Source organism: Lepidochelys olivacea (assembly GCF_965140295.1).
Source record: "Lepidochelys olivacea isolate rLepOli2 genome assembly, chromosome: 11".
Lineage (NCBI taxonomy): Eukaryota > Metazoa > Chordata > Testudines > Cheloniidae > Lepidochelys > Lepidochelys olivacea.
This window is the reverse complement of record NC_140421.1, coordinates 23,811,351-23,836,149: the sequence shown is the minus strand read 5'-3', so window position 1 is coordinate 23,836,149 and position 24,799 is coordinate 23,811,351. Positions and strand designations below refer to the sequence as shown.

The following is a 24,799-nucleotide window of genomic DNA, read 5'->3' as shown; positions in this document are numbered from 1 at the left end:
GCATGAATAAACTGAGAAATAAAAGAAACAATTATTTTTGTGCCTTTTGAAACTTCACACTTCTGAGATGATCAAAGATGTACAGTTTTCTTGCTTTATAACACAAGGCATGGCCAAGCATCCTGGAATGGACGTTGCTCAGCCAAATGTAAATTTGGAATTACAGTATACTATGGCATGTCATGCATGCCAGTGAAATGAGAAGCATGTCGCTTACATACCATACTTTGGTTGTGGTATGAAGTTAGTGGGAGCCAAGTATGCATCTGTGGGTAGAATTTGGTTCTTATGGTCTGAGCAATTTACAGGCATTGAAACACAAGGAGCAGCACTTAATGATCTAAGAATCCAGCTACAGTTCTGAGAGGACGTTACTAAGCACTGAAAGAAAAAACAGTGACTGAACATTTGCTAGAACTTCCATATGCTGAGAATAGCCCTCAAAACCACTGAGTTACCTCTTACAGCTAATGTCTCATTCACGAAACTACCTGCTTCTTTACCATATAGCAAACAGTATTTGATTTAAGTTAACTTGTATACTTCACAATAGATAATGCAAACATGATGCACTAACTTATATCTATGATTAAAGAAAGACTTAATTTAGCCATTTGTGCTGATTCCAAAATTTGAGAAATATCAAAAATATCAGCGTTTCTTCAAAAAAAGTAGCTAATACTTTTTCGCAGCAGATTCTACTTGTTAAATCTAATTATACTTTTAATATTTGTTTCTTTAGTTTGAATGACATGCATGTCCATTCAGTCGGCACGTAATGCCAGCTTAATTTGTAAGGCGGTGAAATTTGATACTGTTATTTTAATGAGAAACAACCTTGTTTGATTTGTAAGAAATATATATATTCAAAATATTTCAGTTGGTTATGAGAGAAGAAAGTTGCACAGTAAATATCTCCACACAGAAAAAGATGTGAGCATTTTTTTAAAACTAGATAGAAAATTCATGCTTTTTGGCCCTTCAGCTAGTAGCAGATACATCCCAAAAATTATGTATTATTATGATAAAGCATAGTGCCATAAATGCAAACGGTGCTTCATGGGTAGGACACATTCCATGTCCAAATAGCTTATAGTATAAATAAGACAAACACAAAATTACATCAGGAGAAGAATGTGGGCATTACTGATGAGACCAAAGGAGGAAGAAATCTTGAATAGGTAGGTTTTAAGGTGGGATTTGAAGGAGAGGACAGATTAGCAGATAAGCACAGTAGAATTTTTCTGGGCAGAAGGGCATTGAAGGCATGAAACAAGGATTTGGAAAAGTAGACAAAGAAAACAGTTGATGGAGAGGATTAGGAAGAGCATAGGGAGTAGAGCTGGTTGAAAAATGTGATGAATTTTGGGGAATTTTCCCCCCTGAAAAATGTGTTCTTTCTGACAGAAATTTTTGAAATGTATGAGAGAGGAAGGCATGGGAAATGATAGCAGAGATGTAGTTGAGAACAAAATTGTTTAGTGCCTTATGGTATGTCTACACTACAGAGATTATAATGGCATAGCTATGTCTGCATAGCAATGTGTGAATAGCCCCCTTGTGTAGAGGCAACCTAACCTGACAGGAGTTTTTCTGTTGGTGTAGGTACTCCACCTCCCTGAATGACATTAGCTATGCTGAAAGAAGCACTCTTCTGTTGACATAGCAGCATTTGCCCTGGGGGGGTTGGTTGACATAACTATATGTGGCACACCCCTGACCATTGTAGCTATTCTGATATAAGTTTTCTGTGTAGACCAAGCCTTAGAGATGAAGATGAAGATTTTGAATTTGATGTAGTAAGAGATAGGAAGTGATCTGAAGGGAGCAGGAGAAAAGAGAGATGGCTTCAATAGAGGCGTTTGGACTGATCTGAGTAGCGGAGAGTTGAGACACAGTTAGACCAGGCAGGAGTCTACAGTAATTAAGGCAGGAGAGGACCAGTGAATAATCATGGGGTGTTGCTGCTGGAACAGTAAGGAAAAGGCAAATTGTGAAGCGGCAGTATTAAAAAGAGAAAAGCAGTAAGATTTAGGGAGAGATTGAACATGGAAGTGCAGGGGACGGGAGTCAAAGATCATACTGAGATTACAAGCTAGGCAAACAGGAAGGATAGGGAAGTTGTCAGTAGAGATAGAGAAAGAAGGTGGAGGCAAAACATTCAGGATAGAGAGGCAGATTTGGGAATCATCACATAGAGATGGTAGATGAAAGCATAGGGATAGATAAGGTCACTGGAAATAGTAAAGAGAAAACAAAATTTTCTGGAGTATTGAGGGTAAGGAGGCATTAAAAGACTAGGGAAAGATGCAATTACAGGATATGAGACAAACCAGGAGAGGTCAGAAACATGGAAGTCAAGGTGAGAAAGCAGAGAGCTCAGTCATACAAGAAATAACTCATACAGTTTAAAGTAGTACAGAGTTCTTTCTAGTTTAGCAGTATTCACCATCTCACCAGATTAGGAGTGGCATTAATATAAGCAGAATATAAATTTTCATTTTTTGTTACTCTAAAGTAGCCTTGCAAACAAACAAACAAAAAAGTCAAATTTTACCAGCCCAGGCACAATATCTGCTTGCCTGCACTTTTCTGTGAGGATTGATGTTAATGAAAATCTACCGATATCTTCCAAAAGTGAAGTGTTAATCTGAGGCAAATAGAATTTTCCAGGGCTAGTCTAAAGAGAGGATGTTTAATGTAATGGGTAGAGGCAGGGAACTGAGAATCACTACTGCATTCCATTCTTTGCTCTGCTGCTGACTTGCTGTTGGAATTTTGGGCAAATCACTTAACTTTTAATATCAGGTTTCTTATAGGGTAAATTAGAGAAAACAATACCTACCTATTTCACAGGGGCATTATGGAATTTAATATTTGTAAAGCGCTTTGGCATTCTTGGATGAAACTGGATAAATGCAAATCATTATTAATAAAGGGAAAATGTGAAGGAGAATATGCTATTTTATGTTAGAAAGCAATGGGGGGAAGTTAGTATTTTTGTTGTTCTTAGCACGTTTTGAAAAACATATCTGAAAGAATGCTGGGTTAGAAGTTATATAGTCATTAGGTTTGTTTACTGAATGCACGTTGCTTCTTATAATTATCTAGCAGTTTGGATATATAAAATGGCTATGATGCTTTGTTCTCAGAAAGTTTAGGTGCTCAATTTAATACTCAAAAGTTGGACAACTGATCAATATTCTTTACATAGCCTTTTCTATAAGAGGAATTCCCTCTTGTGTACCCATAAAAAAGTTATTTTCTTTCTGTAAAGCTTGTCTGTCAGGATCAAAGTAGTAATGTTAGGGGTGATGTGGGACAATAAGTCAACAAGAGGTAATAAAGTTCACCAAAGATATGTTGAATTTGTGTGTATATATATATACATATACACACACATACACACTGGCATATTGTAAATATAAGATCACATTTTAAATAGTCAACCTATATTTATGTAGATGCTAGATACATTATTTGAAATGTGATCTTATATTTACAATATGCCAGTGTTTTGGGTATAATAGACTCCTAATACAAGGATTTTTATTGCACACACATGGACATATGTTGGTTATTTTTTTTTAAATTAAGGGTTTTCTTTAGGTTTGTCATTAGTCAAGTGACTTTACTTTTATGGAATGTATTTGTTTTATTATCGGTATGCTAGATTACAAGACAATTTACATTACAAGGCAGATTTTGAAATTCTCTTGATTTACTCCTGCACTCACAGTTCTCTTTTAAAAAAAAGTATTGTTGTTTGTTTACAGCATTGAGGCCAAAGGACACAAAGAAGCCTGTTAGATGTTTGCAGCTTTATTCAATATAGCCCCTGCTTACAAGTACGAAAGAGCCACATCTACAATATGGACCAAAAGTACTGGAGGGTAGAAATGCTTTGGACGCCAAGCATTTAGGTTGCCTTTTCCAAAGGTGTTTTAGGGAGTTAGGCTTCCAGTTCTCATTGAAATTTAGAGAATGCTGGGCATCTAACTCCCTTGTACCTCTGAAAATTTCAGCCTTAGCATTGTTTATAACCATTTTGAATGAAATTTTGATTGAAATGTCTTGTGTTTCATCCGTGGCTAGAGGAAAAGCTGAGACACATGTTTGAAGAAAATCAAATGAGTTAGTGAGTTAAAGCAAAATTAGTGTTTTTTCTCGTATCAAAACTTAATTTTTTTCCCCATTCATAACTCAAAACCAGTGTGGTCTAATAGCTAACTAGTAAATCTTCTTAAGTCTCAGTGAGAATAATTTTAAAAAATATGGACAGTCAAATTTCTTAAAGTAGGGAATGCTGTAAGGTCTCTCCATGGACACAAGTGTTGTGAGCCACCTGGCAAACTTTAGAAATGTTTCTGGCATGTCAACAGACATTATAGGTGTCATCAGGCACCTGGCAAATGTTATAAAGGTCAACAGCATGTCAGCTGTGTTTATAAATAAGCAAAACCACATGACTATGTCTGCATTTATCAGCCAAGAAATACACACCTTGGATGTGCTAATGTCCAATGCCTCAGCACTGGGAGCTGTGCATTTATTGGCTGTCAAGCACACACCCTGGAGTGCTTATAATGTGGTTTATGATGAACTTTTAAAAAAAAAACCATTGAAATATAAGACATTTTCCATTAGTGTGCTCAATCAAATGTTTCCATTAGAATTAAGAAAATAGTTACCCAGAGATTTACCAGAGGAAAAAAGGTATTTCAAATCAAGGCTCTCCAGTGTCTCTTTCTCTCACCCTTACACACTCAAAGCACCTGAGGAACGTGTCTGAGCCTTCTCCTTCCAGTTCAGTAGAAACAGCTGGGTTAGAATTGCTTTCATTTTAAACTCCACTTCTTTGCTGGAGGATACTGGAAGCAGAAGCAGCAGCCTGAACCAGCTCTCTTTGGCATTGTCTACACTAGAGAAATTTGGCATGCTGATCACAGTGTGTCCATCCTAGCATGTCTGTAATAACCTCATGTCCGCTAAAGAAAGTGCTCCCAACTATTCAGACACATTACAACCACTGTTTGGATCAGATTTACTCCAAACAAGGTGAACCACCTTATGATCCTTTGCTGTGCCAGTCTCTGCTGGTTCAACACAAGTGTGGAAGGGTGGTATAATAGCTCCAGCAGATCAAAGACTATCATCCTTCAGTGCATACCCTGGTCACTGCTTAGGTGACCTGCCTAGTTTTATATTCTGTATTCCACTGAATAGGGATCAAGTAGGTGGCTGGAAACCATTTATCTGTGCAAATAATCCTGAACACATTGGTAGCTAATTGCAGGCTATTTTCACAGTAGACATTTTATTATATCAATAGTATTCCTTACTGCTGCTTTGCCAGAAGAGGGATAGTGGCAGCCTGAGTAGCTATTGTTTTTAACTTTCAACGGGGCATTAACACAACATGGTATAGGCAGTGGGGACTCTGCTTAAAAGTGATGATATGTGACATGACACAGAGTGTTTTTGCCATTTTAGCTGGAGAAAGGTATAGCTATTACTGAGGGCAGGGGTGGATTAAAGATCTTCAGCCTTCTTCCTCCATCAACTTGAAGAGGAGGCGGAACCAAAGTAATTTTGAAAAAGTTACCATCTTCACCCTGTCCCTAGCCTAAAGTCTATTAAACCATTAAAAGGATTAGATTTAAATATGTTTCAATTAAATTAAATTGTTTTAATTAAATTATGATTGCATTTTTCCTTTGCAGTTTGTGTGATATTGTGTATGAGATTGGCAAGGAGGCCTTACAGTCCTAATATGTATTTGTTGTAGCATGTGAAATGGAAGCCCATTCAGCAAAAAATCTCAGCTTTCATCCATACCAATGATGGACATTGTAGGTGTCACAAGGCACCTGGAGAGCTTTATAAATGTTGCTGTTGTGCCAACATTGTTTTTGAGTACTTTTACTAAGGAGAAAAGGACTCTTGGCTGTTATATGTACTGCTGATAAACTGGCAAAGTTTCTCAGTGATTTAAGCCCTTTATTATACCACACCTTGTGCTTGTATATACCATTGCCGTGGAAAAAGTAACTTGGCTGTTATAAACCAAGCACTTTTAAATCTGTGTAATCCAGTCACTATAACACACCCAGTGTTTGTAAATGCCGGTGTCTATGATAATCTCAGAGCGATTTAAGCGCTGTCTGTGTGCTAGTGGTATTTCTAAGTAGCATGAGCTCTTAACAGTTCTGGAGGCCTATTCATGCTGTTTGTAATAGCTGCAGTCGATCCTGGACTACCTTATGCATCTCAAGCTCCAGGGCTTGTCTCTCTCATCAATTAAGATCCACTCGGCTGCCATATTGCCTTTCAATCTCTGTTCCGGGTAAAGTCGGTCTTCGATCGTAACATGATGGTCCGGTTCTTGAAAGGTCTGGAGCAACTCTATCCCCAGGTCCGGGACCCAGTTCTTCCATGGGACCTGAATCTGGTGCTCATGCGACTCATGAGAGCTCCCTTGGCATCCTGTTTCCTTCTTCTTCTCTCCTGGAAGGTGTCATTCCTGGTGGTGATAATTTCTGGCCAAAGGGTTTCTGAGATTAGGGCACTTACCTTGGAGCCGCCCTGTACGGTGTTTTTCAAGGACAAGGTCAAGCTGCGGCCGCATCCAGCTTTCCTGCCCAAGGTGGTTTCTCAATTTCACATGAGCCAGGACACATTTTTGCCAATCTTCTTCCCAAAGCCTCTAAATCTGAGGAGGAACATAGGTTGCATTCCCTGGACGTCAGGAGGGCACTAGCCATCTACACTGAGAGGACCAAACCATTTTTCAAGTTGTTCATCGTGGTGGCAGATAGGATGAAAGGTCATCAAGTATCCACCCAGAGAATTTCATCTTAGATCACTGCCTGCATCTGATATTGCTATGATCAGGCAAAGGTGCCTCCACCAGTGATTGTAACCACCCAGTCAACTAGAGCACAAGCCTCGTAGTCGGCTTCCTGGTCATCCATTCACACATTCATGTCTCACTATGTGCTTACCCAGTAAGCCTGAGACAACGCCCGCTTCGGTGGAGCAGTATTACAAGCCACATGACTGTGAACTCCATGCCCACCTCCAGGAATACTGCTTGTGAGTCACCTAGAAGAGAACGACATGAGCAAGCACTCAAAGAAGAAAAAATTGTTACCTACCTTTTCATAACTGTTGTTCTTCGAAATGTGTTGCTCATGTCCATTCCATTACCTGCCCTCCTGCCATTCTGTCGGAATTTTCAGCAGCACCTGCTATACCGATGCATGAGTGCGGCATCCCAAAGGGTGCCACAGACAATCCTACAGATACTGCTAAGGCAAAAGTCTCCGACAACTGTGCACATGGGCGTGCACGCACCTAAAATGGAAAGGACAGGAGTAACACCTCTTGAAGAACAACAGTTACGAAAAGGTAGGTAACCTTTTTTTCAAGCGTCAGATTGGTGGAAACTCTATCAGAACCTTGTCAATGCTTGCTGTTTTTCAGGCTCAGATTCTCTGCTGTGGCCAGTTTCTATTGGGTGCAGTAGAAAGAGAGCTGATTCCAGTTCACTGACTCTTTGGCTGGCTGTGCTGGGCAATGATTCCATCAGAGTGTTGCTCTAACTCCACCCAGCTGGTCATAATTCTCAAGGGAACATCTTCCATCTGTAGATAGCCAGAGATCACAACCTGGCCATGGTCCATAACTCCCTATCACCTTAAGATTGGGTGGGAGATGGCAGCATAGGAGCCAGCTAAACTGGCTTTATGCCTTTTAGGGATTCTCTACTGCCAGGGGAATCCCCAGTGGGAGAATTTAGCCCAGCAACCACTTCCCTTGTTCTGCTGAATTGGGCCAGAGAATCTGGCCCTATAGATTTTTAGATCTGTATTTTCACTGACCACTGAAAAATATCAACAAGAACCTAAAGTTGCTTTTCAAAATGTAAAGTTGGGTCTGCTGTACAAATTGTTTCAAAGTACTTTGTGTACTTTCACCCACAATAAGAAATTTACTTGCGAATATATTAGTATGTCAAAGCTAAGCTTCCTTATATAATTACGTTTTTTTCCTATGTTGCTGCTAGCTGCTGAAGCTTAAGTTCATCATCATGTTCCCATTATGCCTCTGGTGTTTAGGGCAGCGACGAAGCTCCTCCACTCCTTAGGTTGTCAGTGTATAATCCTCATGTTTAGGATTTTTACTAGATGTCATAGGGCTGAGAATAAAATTAATCCTTTCTCTATTGCTGTTACAGATGTGGTTGAAATTATGTTTAAAGAAGACATAAACCTTGTCCTCATGTAGACAGTATTTCAAGTTACTAGATTCCATCTCTAACACTTCTCTGGCTAGTAGTCATTTAAGAGTTGCTAACCAAAGATCTCAGGCCCCCAAAAGGAAAATGAACAATTTCATTAACTTTGACTCCCAGACTTTGTGAAAAAAGGGCATCTTGAGTACAAAATATCAATATTACATGACAAGAGTGCAGATTCTGTAGATAAAGCTTACACTTTTACTTCTTAAGTAAGTAATTGCTGTAGCTGGTGTGTTCCAAGATCTTTCCTAAATAGAGATAAAATAGGAGAAAACAAGAAAACCTCTTTATGCAGATGAAATAAGTTCACCAGCCAAATCCATTGATAGAGATGAAACACCTGATAGCAGCCATTAAGGCTACTAGAGGTCTGTAAACTATACATTTAAATATTTCAAATGAAAAGTTAAAAGTAAAAAGAATAAAAAGCCTTTTTTCCCCCCCAAGCGCCATCTGCAAACATATCCAGACTAGGTATAGTTACCATTCCTTCACATAAACTGATCATAACTTCAGAACTGCTGGAAATCATAGACTGAAGACCCCATTTCTCATCAAGATCCTAATATATCCAAGGTATTTCAGAATGTCAGCCTATTATTACCAGACTGACTCCTTTTCTATAATAGGGAAGTAGATACTAATATGTCTCCTGTCAAGTTTAAAAATAGTGCTACATCTCCCATTACCACACCTATTAGTTTCCTTTCCACTCAGAGATATTCTAAATCAAGCATCTTTCATCCATTTAAACTTAATGTAAGCCATCAAGATAATAGGAATTAACAATATTGTAGAAGAAAGTTCTTGAAATCATGTCCAGTCTGCAAGAATTGCAGATATAATCCCAGTACTGTGTAAACCAACAATTAATCACGTACACTGTAGTAAAGGATCATTCTTTCCTGATATTTGAGTTTAATGGCAGTATTCCCTCTAATTTTCCCCATGCATGTGCAGAATGAATTTTCCCCATGCATGTGCAGCTGGAGGACTCCCTCCAGCTCTCTCTCCCTGCAGCAGCACCTGGGTGGGGTGGGGTGAGGTGCCTCTCCCCCAGCCGCAGCAAGTCTGGGGCTGGGGCACCTCTCCCCCGGCTGCGGCAGGTCCAGGGCTGGCTGAGAGGCATCTTTCCCCGCCGCAGCCCTGAGTGCTTGTGTGGCGCTTAATAGGCTGCTGCGTGGCCAAACAGCTTAGAGGGAACTTAGATGGTAAACAGTTCCTAAAGATTGTAATTCTCTTATTGGATATATTGTATGCTTCACTATGCACTTTGAAAAAGTTGTTATTATATGAAGGGTTTTATCAAGATACATTTGACCAATTTTCTAAGATATTGGATCTGTCGGTACTCAAATACTACACAGTATACCCACTTCCAATCCTTTTATGCTTTGGTTAATATACTCAGATATTTTGAGAGGGGAAGCAAGAGAAAATTTACTTGCAGAATTCCCATTTCCTTTCCTGAGCATGTTTCCTCCGTCACACTACTTGTCCTCTGGCGTCCTTACCTCGGAGGACCTTTTCCTTTTCTGACTTAGTGTCCAAAACGATTTGTTTCTAATTCAATGTAACAATGCTACGTATTCATCTGAAGTTATCAGAGTAGTATACAGACATTGATTAAGCCCTCCCACCATACCCCAGAAGGTAATTTAGTTAATGTAAGTAATTCATTTTTACAAATGCAGAAACCACATTCCCTTCTCTGATCACTGCTTATTGTGCAATGGGAGTCAGTTGGTCAATGAAATTTCTCTTGACTAAAGGGAAAGCGACCCATGTTTGCTTGGGGATCCATATTCCAAAGTGAGATGGCTGCCTCTTCACTGAAGTAACTGCTTTTGAATTAACTGAAAATGTGATATGTTTCTCTCCTTTGAAGAAAGAGATTCCCAACAATTATGATTTAGTAAGGTATAAGTTCCTTAAAGTTGTTGACTGAGAATTGCTAGTACCAGTATAGAATACAGTTGCTATTTTATGATTTAGGGCTTGTCTACGCTTAAAAGGCTGCAGCAGCGCAGCTGCACTGCTGTAGCGCTTCAGTGAAGACACTACCTACGCTGATGGGAGAGCTTCACCTCCTGAGAGGATTTTCCACACCCCAGAGCAAAGTAGTTAGACTGACATAAGTTGCCAGTGTAGACCAAGCCTTAGCTTTTAAGTAGAAAAATGTTCTGATTCAATTCTATTTGCTACTGGAAAGAAAAGAACAGTAACATTTTGGATGTTAAACATTTTTTGTTTTCCCATAACTCAAAAACAGAGTTAATTTATAATGTGAAATTATGCAGGCAATTAGTGCCTTCTTATATTACAAAAAAATAAAACAGCTGAAATATTGAGGTTTAAAGTGCATCTATTGTCCACATGCATTAACAACTTTTTCACAAGGATTTATAGCATGATTGCTGGACTTGCATGCACCGTATAATGCACAGGTTTTACAACATGTTACTTTTAAAATGTGTCAACTCCAAAAGGAGCCTGTAATGGGGTATATTCTCCCCCTAGAACTCTCCTTGTATCTAGCCAATTCCCCTCCTCTCTAGGGAGTGACTGCAGAGTTTCTCCCTGCAACTGTCTCCTATCACCAGCTTCCTCTCTTTATAAGGCTAGCCCAGCTCCTTCCCCAGGTGGGCTTCATCAGCCATTAGGCCTTATCAGTCCCTGGTTCTCTTCCAGATGTATCCTATAATTGGCCTGTTTTACCCGTTCAGGACCCAGGGGGTGGACATCCCATCACAGAGCTATTGTGATCTGTTATCTCAGGGGTCTGTAGATTAATTGTCACTGGGACATTTTTACGCCATAACTTTGGGCTTGTCTTCATGGAGCAGCATTTCTTTTAAAATTCTATTGTGTCCTTAATTTGTGTCATCTTTAGGGGTTGCTAGGGCTCAGTTCGCAATCTCATGTATCATTTACAAGCCTGCCCAAAATCTTGCACATGAGCACATAGAAGTGATCTAAGAGTTCTGTGTCTGAGAATTTATGTGAATTGTGAGACGATAGCTAATTCTGAATGTGCGGACTTTTGTGAGTTTAAGCCTTTAATGATTTTAATATGGCTTTTTGCACTTTATAGGCACCCATACCCATCTATGTGCACACATGCACAAAATAGGCCTGATGACAACATATTCTAGCCCCTTTGAGCTGTTGAGGCAATGCAGAGGGACCACAAACCAGCTGGATCTAGCTGAGAATTTCCTTTATTCCTAGAGCCAGCGAGGCCAACCAGGAAAGTAAGTGACACTAATGTATAGTTGGCCCAGGTATAAATCCACTCTTAGAAACAGGAAGCCATGTTTGGCTCCCTGATGGGCCCACCCCTCCACTGTGCTAAATAGAAATTTAGCACAGTGGAGAATCTGGTCCAGAATTGTGCCTCTGTGCGTATATGTAAACACATATATAGATAGATGTGATACATAATCAAATGTGTGTGTGACAGGGACATGTCTGAAATTATGAATTAAAAATGCTAACTTGATAGATGCTAAATTGTTGCACCAGTTTAAGGGAAAGGGATATTGATTTTTGTCTCACAGCCTTTTCAGGCTTGTGAATTGAACAGGCAACTAACTGGACCGGATAACTTCCTTTCTTGGGAGAAAAGCTGTAGATGCCTACAGCCGAATGGAAGGGACAGACAGTGTGGTCTAGAAACAATTTAAAATAGTTTTAGTTCTCCAATATGAACTAACCAAAAAGGTTTCAGGCTGCTCAAAATACTTAGAGGATGACTTACATGGAGGTGGGTAACTAAGCTGGGCAATAATCTTCGCAAATGGTTCAGATGTTTGGGGATCACTACCCTAGATTAGTTGTATGAACTGTTTGGATTGGAGTAGGTTTATGATTTATGCTCACGTGATCCAAAAATGTGGCTAGTTGAGAAGAAGCAGAGGGACCTTTGTTTCACAGGCCAGCTGGCTGGTGAGTATGTAGATAGCAGGTCTTTGTTAGAAGCCCAAGGGAGAATGACTCATTCATGAGACTCAGGACAGGGGATGCATGGATGCTCCCCAGAAATGGGAAGTGAGAAAACCCAAGCTGGAAGGAGCGGCAGCCCCAAACTAACCCTCAAAAATAAATCCCAGGGATCTGAGTAGTTTTACCTGTTAGGGAACACGGCACAAGAGCACTCAGTGACAATATATCGTGGTAGGCTAGCATAGTGTCCAGGATGTTGCCTCATCAGCACAGCCTGTGAACAGGGCGATTTCAGACCTAAAGGGGGTGACCACAAGGCATTTTGTCCTAGTAGCAGTGGCCAGGAAAAAGTCCAGGGTTGGAGGGATACAGGTGCTTAGGTGACTCTAGCTCAGACCTATGGGGTGAGTCCAGATAAGATTTTTCTCAGTAAGCACAAAACACTGCAGAGGTTAGGGGGTCTTCCACTTAATGTATCTGTAGTTAACATATATATATATATATATATATATATAAAGTAGGATGGAGGCACCCAAGGACGTTGGGTTGATGTTGAGCTATATGAATATCTACACAGGGAGGTACTGCTTGTGACTGATTTGGACTCTTGGTCGTATAGAACTTGCAGTACTTTGGTTCGTACAAGGAGCAAGAGCCAGAGAGCTTTGTAGAGCCATGACACAGGAGTGCTGTGAGAATCTGTGCCCTGGGTCAGAGCTGAGTGTTGCTGGAGATGAGATCCTAGTTGAGACTAGGAAAACTAAGGATAATGGGGAGGAGCAGGCTATACTTCCTGTCCCAGCAGCTAAGTACCTGCTTCATAGTTTAGGGTGCCTTAATGCTATGCTGCTATGGCTCATGGCTCTGACACCAGTAGCCAGCCTAGAAGCATAAGGCCTCACCCTGGTTTCTCCCAGCCCAGTTACTCCATGCAGGATGACCTCAACAAACCCTTCTGATGCCAAGTCCCCCCAAATCCATCTTCCCATCTTCTTAACTACCAGATACTCAGACTTTTCCCCGTGGTTCATCACCCTCAAAGGAATGAAACCTACCCCTGATTATCAGTTCACTTTGGTAAACACAGATTGTACAACAGAGACCTGCTTGGGGTTAAAATAAATAAAACGTTTATTTAATAGAAAAATCATAGATTCAAAGATGAAATAGTAAGGAAAAGCAACATAAGTTACACAGAAAATACACATAAAGATGCCATCTCAAGCTGTACACCTCTATTGGCTAAATTCCCTTTTCTAATGTGAATTACCTATTGCTTCTGAGCAATTTCCCAGCATGCCCTCACCCTAGAGGGTATTCAATGTTTCATAGACAGCACCCTGATTAGATGCTGGCTAGGGTTGCCAATTTTAGTTGGCCGTATTCCTGGACGTAATCTTCACGTGACATAATCTTTAATTAAAGATTAATCTTTAATTCCTGGAGACTCCAGGACAATCTTGGAGGGCTGGCAAACTATGCTGGCCCTCCATTTCTGCATAGAAACCTCAAACTCAAGCATGTTTTTAAAAGTTTCTCTCTCTCTATCTCTCTCTCTTTCCCCCGTCCCTTTCTCCTGGCATGATGACTCATGGTTATACAGAGTTGGGGAAACTCCCTTCTTTCTCAATTTTCCAAGACTGGGGTTTTCTTTTCATTTTCAGTGTTTGTCCATTAACTTTAATGGTCCACAATTGGGTCTTCCTGGCTGTACAGTGGATGAGTACTTGAAGTTGGTTTCATGTAAACAACTAGCCTGGGAAGTGCCCCTGCTCTGCTTGATTGCTTCACACTGTGTGGTATGAAGTGATGCTGTGAAGTGTGTAGTTGAATCACAGTTACAGTTATGACATATCTATTCATAACCATAACCTGTATGCATATCACCTAATGACTAGAACATTATGTGCTTTCAGAAAAGACCTTACTGGACTTATATTTATACACAATAACTTTGTATACAACCAGTTAATTGGATTGCTTATTCTTTGGGGTTCAGACCCCCTGTTCTCCCCTTAGGGTATCTGGACCCTAATTGTCACACCCCTACTTAGAGAAGCTGAGGGCTGCTTGACCAACCCCAGCTCTGCAAACACTCTGCCTGAGGAATGCAGGCAGAGATACCTCAGGGATAATAGACTCCTTTATAGGGAATCTCAGGGGAGATTGAGAGTTGAGATGTTAGGAGATGGTGGTGCCCCAAAACCTTAAGCTGTTAAACTTGACACATATCATCTGGGGATGCAGTGCACAAAACACAGACTGTTGCAGAATTCTTACTGGCCTGGAGTCTTTGAGGCAATTAAAAATTATTGCAAAACATATGATACCTGCTAGAGGGTGGGAAAAGCCTGAGATAAGTGTAAAACAGCCACAGTGCCGCTGCTTATAATAGAACCTTTTAGGGTGTGGCCATGAATATTGTGGGGCCCCCTAGCAAAGTGACCTGGAAAGGAAAGAAATAGACTTTGGTCATGGGAGACTGTGCTACATGCTGACCCAAGGCTGTAGCTCTGTCCTCGAGTGAGGCAGACATGGTTGCTGATGTTCTGTCAACAGTTTGCCCAGCAATGTCATCATTGGACCAATGAACCGGTTTTATGTCTGCCCTTCACCAGGGCTTATGGGAGAAATACAAGATCAGACACTTCTAGGCCTCTGTGCAACCCTCTGTGCAACCCTCAAAGCAACAGGAGGGGTTTACTGAGACATTTAAAATGATGCTGAAAACCTCTGCAGATCAGCATTCACATGATTGGGATAAATGTTTACTTTATCTATTTTTTGCTTATAGAGAAGTTGCCCAAGAATCCACAGGGTTTTCTCCTTTTGAACTACTCTTTGGAAGGATGGTGCGAGGATCCTTGGACCTAATAAGGGCTGAATGAGAGAGCAGTGCTTCTCGTGAGGGGGAATTGGTGGTGGAGTATATGTTGGCTTATAAGGACAGGCTTGCAGATGTCATGTCTGGGAGAACATAGCTAAAGCCCAGGAGAGACAGGCCTGGTGTGACTGCATCACACGTGCCAGATAATAAGGAATGAGGGACAAAGTTGTGGTGTTGATTGTGGATAAACTCCAGATTGCCAGGAAAGGGCCCTTTAAAATAATCAAGCAGCTCAGTTAGATAATGTTGAGGCATCTAGTCCTTCCCATCAGCACAGAGTATATCGTATGAAAATGAAGAAACCATATTTCAATATGGAGAATCTGGTCCTAGCAGTAGGTGGGCAATAGGAGGAGGGGGAGTTAGAGGATCCCCTAGTAAATCTGATGACAGAAACAGGGTCCAGTACTTCCCTGGACTCCATGCACCTTTACAAACACCTGAGCCTTATACAACCAGTGCAGGTGAAAGGTCTGAAGGCTTACAAACAAGTGTATGAAAGTCTGGACATACGACTCTTGCTGCCCACAGTGGGGGAGACAGAGTCCAATTAGCAGCTTTCCTTTCAGGGGGAAAGTAACTCGAAACCTGGAAAAGGAGGTCAAAGGCATGCTGGAATTGGGAGAAATTCAACCTTCTTACCATCTGTGGACATCACCCATTGAGCTGGTACCCAGGAAGGATGAGACTACCAGATTCTGTGTGGATTATGCAAATCTTAAGGCCCTCAGAGTTTCTGATGCGTACCTATGACAGATGAGATCCTAGATAACCACAATTGACATCACTATGGGTTATTGATAGGTACCTTTAGACCCTGATACCAGACTTAAATCTGCATTTACCACCCCTACGTGGCTCTCAGTTCCCTGTTTTACCTTTTGGCCTTGAAGAGGCCCCTGCTACTTGTCAGCATCTGGTACATCAGTTACTGGTTGAGTCTGTGGAATTTGCCCTGGAGTATCTAGATTCTGTTTGTATCTTTAGTGAGACTTGGGAGGGTGCTGCACCACATTCAGACTGCAGAACTGACTGTAAAGGAGAAGTATAAAGTGGGCATAGTAAAAATGGTCTTTCTGAGCCACAGAGTGAGAAGCGCTTGCATTGAGCCAGAGCCTTCAAAGGTAGAGGCTATTAAGAATTGGCCTGCTGTCAAGACCAGGAAACAGACACAGTGCTTTATTGGGATGACGGGGTATTACAGGAGATTTGCCCTTCACTTTTGCTTCTTGACTTCTCCCGTCACCACACTGTATAAAAAGAGTAAACCTGAAAAAGTGGATTGAATTGAAGTGTCAAAGGGTCTCTAGTAAACTGAAATGAGCCCTACATAAAGACTCAGTTCTGGAAAACCCAGACTTTGACAAACCTTTTGTGTTTTTCACAGATGCCACTACTACTGGGCTAGATGCTGTGCTTATACAAACTAATTCAAAGGGGGGAAAGCATCCGATTGTGTATTTAAGCAAAAAATTGTTCCACTGAGAAAGAAACTACGTAGCTATTGAAAGGAGTGTCTCGCCACTGCATGGACACTTAAAAAACTACTGCCATATCTGTTTAGGTGAACCAAATGCCTCTCATCTGGTTCCATCAAATAAAAGGGTCTAATGCCAAATTACTAAGCTGGAGTCTGGAGGTCCAACATTATGACATGGAGGTGATTCATGTTAAGAGGAACGCACTTGGTAGGGCATGATAGCAGATGCTCTATCTTTGAGGGAGGTATGAAAATGTCCCTAGGGCATTAGGTAGATACCTGTGTTCTGTTCATCTCTGATGGAGGGCAGGGGGCGAGAGAAGTGACAGAGTGGGATATATCTGTATCAAATTATGAATTCTATTTTGTTTTATGTGTTGAACACATCTAAATTTGCTTTAAGGCAAATTTCATTCTGATTTCATTCCAGACAGTGGCCCAGCCCAGGAAAGTGCTTGACACCTTCTTGAAGGACTGTCACTGAGGCCATGTCTATACTACCACTTATCTCGGCAAAACTTATGTCACTCAGGGGTGTGAAAAAACAACTGCCAAAGCAACACAAGTTTTGCCGATATAAGTGGCAGTGTGCACAGTGCCATGTTGGCAGGAGAGCTTCTCCTGTCGACATAGCTACCACCACTGGTTAGGGTGTTTTAATTATGTCGACGGAGAGTTCTCTCCCCTTGGCAATCAGCGGCTACACAAGATCTTACTGTGGCACAGCTGCATTGGTACAGCTGTGGTCTTTAGTGTAGACATAGTCTGAGAAGCCATCGAGACTGTAGTCTAGGGACATTGACTTTGATTGTCTCTCAGGTACTTGTCCATTCCCATGGAACAATGTTTGTTCTACACTGGGGCCCACAGATGGGGCAGGCATGATTGGGGAAGGGTCCTGGAGCGTTCCAGTGGAGCACATGGTGAGAAGACAGAGATTCTGTTTGAATGAGGCACTGATCTGTGTACAGGAGCTGACCTTTGCCACATGTAAGGAGGATTTACAGGAGAAAAAGGGCAGGAGGGTCACTGATCAGCCTGAAGCGCTCAGGAACCCCAGACTCTCTGAAGTGGTGAGATCAGACTAAGGGAGGGTGTGTGTCAGGACTTTTGTTTTCAAAGATGTGTAACTCTCATGCTTTTAAATGTAAAGTCATTGTGGTTAAGAAATTCCTTGCATTCCTGCCATGTTGTTCCCCAAGGAATTAAAGTAGAACCCTGTGGAGCCTACAGACTAGGGTTGAGCTCTCGGGGAGCATGTGTAAGTGAATGGGGGATGGCTCGAGAGGTCTCAAAAACTGATTTCAGGGTCCAGAGTGGCTGAGTTGTGGTTCCCTATGTCCTAAGGCAGTGGTTTTCAACCTGTGGTCTGCGTATCCCTGGTGGTCCACAGACTATGTTGAAGATTTCATAAGGGATCCACACCTCCATTCAAAATGTTTTAGGGGTCCGCAAATGCAAAAAAGGTTGAAAACCGCCATCCTAAGGAATAGTGTCAGACAAGAGATGTGAGTCTGGGAATGTGCCCTAAGGTCTTAGAGATAGAAACAGGTTTCAGAGTAACAGCCGTGTTAGTCTGTATTCACAAAAAGAAAAGGAGTACTTGTGGCACCTTAGAGACTAACCAATTTATTAGAGCATAAGCTTTCGTGAGCTACAGCTCACTTCCTCAGATGCATATCGTGGAATGCATCTGAGGAAGTGAGCTGTAGCTCACGAAAGCTTATGCTCTAATAAATTGGTTAGTCTCTAAGGTGCCACAAGTACTCCTTTTCTTTTTGAGATAGAAACAGTGACTAGACTCTGCCCATTCCCAGTTTCCTGGGAAGTGTGTAGGACCCAGTGAGTGAACCCAGCTGCAACCGACTGCAGTCTGTACAGCGGATACTGGGCTAGGTTTGTATGAAACAGTGTTTGTATGAAAACATGAGTGAGAATACATAAAGAGTAGAATTCCCCAAGGTGTGGTGGCCTGCTCAAGGTCTTTCACACCACCTAAACTTCACAATAGGGCTGTCAACAAAACCAACAATACCCCCTATGTGCTGTGCAAGGAGACTCCACACTGGTCCCAATAGGCTGTCTTTAAAGTTGTTTGACTGGGTCACGGAATCCACAACTAGATGCAGTCAGTGGCTCAGAAGCCCCACATGAGGCATAGACTGGCTCTGGCTCTTATTCCAGCCTGGCTGAAGATGGATGAATTCAATCTTGTGTAAACCCTATGTAGTGTTCTGGGAAAGGCCGAATACGGTAGTTAGGCTTTGAGTGGAGAACAGTAATTTTTCATCCAAAGCAAGTGAACATATACAATGAGAAATATTTATTATAAACATAATACTGAACTGTTGTACATTACTTTGTAAATCTGTTGAGTTTCTCATATTTTATTTTCAGGTCTAATCTCTTTTTTTATATTGCTATAGTAGTTTAGGAAGAAAGAAAGAAAAAGAAAGAAAGAAAGAAGCAACCAAACATTTGTTAGAAACTAATTCCCATATTGTGCTTACTGCAAGTTGAATTATTGTATTGACTGGTATTTTGCAGTTTTTTAAGCACTAAGAAACAAATGGGAGTTTTATACTGTAAAAGTATATACTGCTTCCATAATTGTAGTTTTCCTGGACCTTTGTTGTCCATTGGATCCTCAAATGGTATCTGGAGTCAAAAATGCCTTTTAATATCTTCAGGTGGTCAGGAGGCCAGCCTGACCATAGTGACATGTGCAGGTTGACTGCTCCAGTACACTCCAAGGGAGTCGATAGATATGCCGAGATGGTACAACATGTGACAGCCATCGTTTAACTAACACAGAGCCACAAGAATACATTAGCACTGTTTACTGCACATTGTACTGGTTTCCTGTCAAATATGAGAGCCAATTTAAGGGTCTGATCTTGATCTTAAAGGTATTTAATTGTCTTGGCAATGGTTACTTCACAATCACTTCATCCCATGACTATGACCTGCCATGACAACAGGGAATTCATACTGACTGTGTACCATGGGTTTGGGCCTTCTTAGCAGGTGCCTCACATCTAAAGAATGCTCTTGCACAAGAAGTTAGATAGACTTATATAGACTTTCCAACTTAGTCAGGAATGCAAGACTCATATTTTAAATTAATTTGACCACAAACACTTCCCTGAAGGTAGCAAATACTATTTTAAAATAAAACCTTAAAATAAAGAGTTTTAATTTAAAACCTACTTTGAAATATTTCAGTGGGACCAGTGATGAGCTGCCAAAATCTTAACAACGGGTTCCGTCCTCACCCCACGAGGGGGTCATTGCCCACCCCCGCCTCCCTGGACTCTTGCCCCATCCAACCCCCCTGCGTTCCTTGACGCCCCCCCCCAGCCCCACCCACTCCCCTCCCCTGTCCCCTGACTGCCCCCAGAACCGGGCAGGAGGGTCTCGTGGGCCACCGTAGTGGGTGCCCACCGCACCCCTAAGAGCCAGAGGCACTTGCCAGGGGGCGAGGTGGGGAGTCCCGGAGCTGCTTACCTGGGACAGCTCCCAGGAAGCATCCGGCAGGTCCCTCTGGCTCCTAGGGGTGGGGGAGCGTAGCTGGGGGGGAGCAGGGGGAGTGGCCGCTACCCCACTGATTACATCAAAAGTGGGGACTTAGGCGCCAACTCCCTGGGTGCTCCAGGGCTGGAGCACCCACGGGGAGAATTTGGTGGGTGCAGAGCACCCATCGGCAACTCCCTGCCCCATGGCTGGCCCCAGCTCACCTCACCTCTGCTTCGCCTTCTCCCCTGAACGTGCCACCGTGCTCTGCTTCTCCACCCCCTCCTCCGGCTTCCCGCAAATCAGCTGTTCGGCGGGAAGCTGGGGAGGGCTGAGAAGCAGGTGGCAGCTTCCTGCTCAGGTTGAGGGTGGCAGAGGTGAGCTGGGGCGGGAAGCGGTTCCCCTGCGCCCCCCCACCCCCAGGTTACCTGCTGCAGCGCGGGTGGCCCTCCTCGTGCCCCCCCGCCCCAGCTCACCTCCGCCTCCCTGGGCGTGGGGTGGAGAAGAAGAGCAGGGCGGTGCGTTCAGGGGAGGAGGCGGAGCAGAGGTGAGCTGGGGCCAGGGGTGGGGTGGGGAGCTGCCGGTGGGTGCTTTGCGCCCACCAAATTTTCCTCTTGGGTGCTCCAGCCCCAGAGCACCCATGGAGTCGGCGCGTAAGGTGCCACTTTTGGCCGGTTAAACAACCGGTTCTAAAAGGGCTTCTAAATTTAACAACTAGTTCTAGCAAAACAGTGGGAACTGGCTCCAGCTCACCACTGAGTGGGACTACTTGTAGTCTTTTAAGTCTGTAGAGAGTCTTCAGTCAGTAATGTTTCAACTGTAAGTGCGTGTGCAACCTTGACATTAGAATGAAAGTGGTTCAGAGACTTGAGGCCATACATTTACAGGCATAAGAGTAAGACACATAAAAGTCTGATTTATAGAAAGAGAGTTAAGTGATTACAAATTAACTACAGATTTTAAAGTTTATTTATGGAGAAAGATACTTTCTAATATTTATTTTAAATAGTTCAGACTATTACACAATGTATTTTAAAATATTCCATCAAAGAACAACTTAATGGTCTTTTAAACAAAGCTTGAATTAACTGTATTGCAAGTGAATCTTCAAATAAATAAGATTTTGATGTAGAGTTGATGGGTGAAATCCTGGCCCTATTGAAGTTAATGGGATTCTCAGTAGGGCCAGGATTTCACCACAGGCCCTCTATTTTCACTGTGCTGGGAAGCAGCAGTCAATATATGAAGAAAACAGAGCTTACATATACATCTGGGTCAGGTAGAGAACATTTTCAGGATATTGATGAAATAAAGGTATGGGATCCAATATACGCTATTTTAGCATATACATTTTTTTCCACATACTGGTACCCTTAACACAGGTGTTTGCAAGTGCATTCTAGGAACAAATAAAATAACAAATCATATCAACAGAAGGCCATGTGATGCATAATTCTGTCTGATTGTGTGAACCAGAATGTATTGTTCAGTGAAAAGGCCAGGCAATTGGCCTTCACCCTGGATGAGGCACAGCCTGTCTTTGGCATTATATTCTTGTTTTCAGACCATATGGGTAAGCATTGCTTACAGCTATCTCCAGTAATGTAATATTAATACTGATGCAGACCTCTGATCAGCAAATCGGCACCATATACTGCAGTATTCGGATAAAGCTGAATCATCAATTTATCCGTTTCTCAAAATAAAATGCATTCCTGTGTCTTATTTTGTTTCCTCTACATAAATCAATAGCATGCTTACTTTTGTATGTGTATACACTTGATCAACAGGAAATTTTTCACTCTATACTTTTTGGCTGATTTAAATATAAGTTAAGATATTAAAATATGATTGTAGTATTTTAAGGTATATCTCTACTGGGGTTTCCCTGATGAATCACTGAGATGAGTGGGTGAGTAATGCAAACTCTCTCAGTATTGTTTTTTTCAGTATGCTGCATTAACACTTACTTTTAAAGTGTGTATGTTGCGGGGTTGGAAGAAAGGGTGGAGGGAGACAAGAATCAAGGTAAAGCCTCTATAACAACGATCTGGGAAACCCCATTCTACTAAAATGTGGAGCATTTAAAGTCTTTTCCTATATTAAGTCTTACAGTGTTTATCTCAAACCATCAAAGACTGTAAATATATATAAATGCACACTACATACCTTATATCTTTTGCAGTCAGTTGACTTTTAAGATGTTGAACCATGTGTGCTGTGGATACAGTGATGGAATAAATTTCTCATACGTGTGGGATTATAATCGTTGAGACAATCATTACTGAAACCATATACCTTATTTCCTATAACTAATAGCAATTGTGTACCTATGGAATATATTAACAGTTATTCCTTTGGTTTCGGGTTATTGCTAAAATATTTTGTTGGACAGATATTTAAGCATGATCTGTAATGTATATTGCCTGAATACGTCAATGAAGAGGGCTAATTATGTCTTTCTTCTGTGAGCTATGCTGACATTTGTGAAACCACAATTATGTATAAGTGACAGAATAAATATCTTCCTTAATAAATCACTGGTAAATTACAAGTTTCCTGTACCTACCTCGGTTTAAAAAATACTGTAGTAACTGTTTACTTAGAGTTCAAAAAGTGTATAAAGTTACTGCTTCTGTAACTGGTTGAAGAGTGTAAACTTTCTTGCTTATATGTTCTTCCATGTTGTTTTTTTCAAACACATATTTATATTCTAGTTCCTCATAGTTCTCAGAATTTTTTATGGAAACCAGGAGACTTATCAGTTATCTTGTGTACCACTGGGTTAATGTGAGTTATCATTGGATTAGTTGGTCCATATTTGAAATTGTACAAAATTCAAAATAACCCAAAATAGCTAACTATAAGGATCTGAACAGGCCTTAGAAGATTACAGTTCCATACACGTTCCATTTAATAAAATGTGAACAATTGTTCTGATAATTTAACGTGACAGACTAAGCAGTCAAATGTTTTTAATGGCAGTTAATTGTGCTCTCACACAGGAATCTGAGTTCAGATCCCTAGCTGGGTACTTGTTCCCCAAAGTTTGCAGTCATTGCTGAGAGAACACATTTATTTCATATATGGAAAGATACACTTAAAGCTGAGTCCTCAGGTTTACATACCAGCACTTGGTGACTTATAAAATCTTTTTACCTCTGCCCCCAGATTCTGGGCCTGTCCAGGTGCTGATTTGGCCCCCAGGATAATTTACAGTAGCATCAGGGCTGCTCTAAATTACACTGGTTTGAAAGGGCCCTAAAAGACTGTTATGTCAGTTGGGGATCATAAGGGCATTGTGTGCTCCAGCCATATCTCCTTATTCCTTCCCGCACCATGCTGGAGGTGGATTGTAAATGGGAGAGTGTGGCGTTAGCAGCATGGTCTTGTAAGTCAGCCAGTGATTTAGGGTGAATCCTTAGCTGCCCATTTAGGAATTTAGCATGGGCAGTATCTGACCCCTTACTTAGTCTTCTCCAACATGCTCACCCTCTTGCTGACACTTGAGTCATGACTTGATTGTATCCATATGGAGCGTTATTATGAGACAGTATTTTTGAGGTGGGAGTTGAAATAATGGGGAGAAATGTCTCGCAACACACCTAAGGTGCGTGAGTAACCAGTATGACTGCACACTAGTCATGTTATTGCTTATGTAACACTCACTTGGGACTTAATTCTTATTGCAAGTAGGTAGACTTTTATTAATATGTATCCTGAAGAATCTGCTACCGGATCTGCATATGGTACATGTAGTGAAGCAAATTTTTCAAGCTACACAGCACGGCACTCCTGAGAATAGAATCAAGCCATTAGTGTAACTTGCAGAATTATTGGCTCCAAAGAGCCACCCTTGAGAGAGGAAGCACTGTAATGAGAATGGGGAAGCAGATATATTTTTCTAATATTTGTTGTTTTCTTTGAAATGGGTAAAAGAATACCTGGAATGATTTATTTTTTAATTGAGGATTGCATTCCATCAGATAGGGTAAATGTTTTCAGACCATTTATCATCAGTGGCTTTTCAAGACCTAAGGAGTACATAGTATATATTTACCTTAACTTGGCTAGGTCAGGGGAAATAAAGCAAGAATAATAGATGTTACTGTGATATGTGAACAAAACTGGAAACCTTGTATGCAAAATATGAGGTAAATGTCTTCATCCGACGTCCATTGTGGCTTTTTAAATTTACAAAAAATTACAAGTTATTTTTAAAATAATGTGATTTACAATACATTATCATCATATATTTTTAAAACATAAGATTACTTGGCTGGGTTTTCCATCATTCCTAAATTATATAATTTTTCACTGAAGGGGCTAATTGCATTGTCTGTCTCTTTTTATTTAATATTTTCTGTTTTAGTAGCACCTTTAAAAAACACCAAGTATAGGTTTCTAGATTGTTTTGTTATTAATCTGTGTTTAATATATGTAACTGTAAAGTACGTAAAGCACATGAAAGCAGAATTCTACAAATGTTGGTGAGTGATCCTTTGATGCTTTCTTGATTTGTCGTGGGGTTTTCCCCATTCTAGGCAGTTTGTGCAAAAACCCTTTATGTATCATATCATCTTTCAAAAATTGACTGCTCTTTTTGATTTTTCATCCTTGCTTCTGAATCCTTACAAAGTGGGATCTACACACACCAGGTACACAGAGTATC

At 41.2% G+C, this 24,799-nt stretch overlaps 1 protein-coding gene across 5 annotated transcripts in view; it reads left to right on the top strand.

Moving 5' to 3' along the window:
• Positions 1 to 24,799, top strand: part of GTDC1 (glycosyltransferase like domain containing 1) — a 283,440-nt gene that overhangs the window by 55,826 nt on the left and 202,815 nt on the right. Inside the window, exon 1 of one of the 5 annotated variants that reach the window (XM_084642668.1) lies at positions 11,450 to 11,556. The exons of the other annotated variants lie outside the window; for them this stretch is intronic. The gene's annotated coding sequence lies outside the window, so the exon portion shown is untranslated. Of the gene's footprint in view, positions 1 to 11,449; positions 11,557 to 24,799 lie in introns of those variants that run through there. 5 annotated transcript variants of the gene reach the window in all.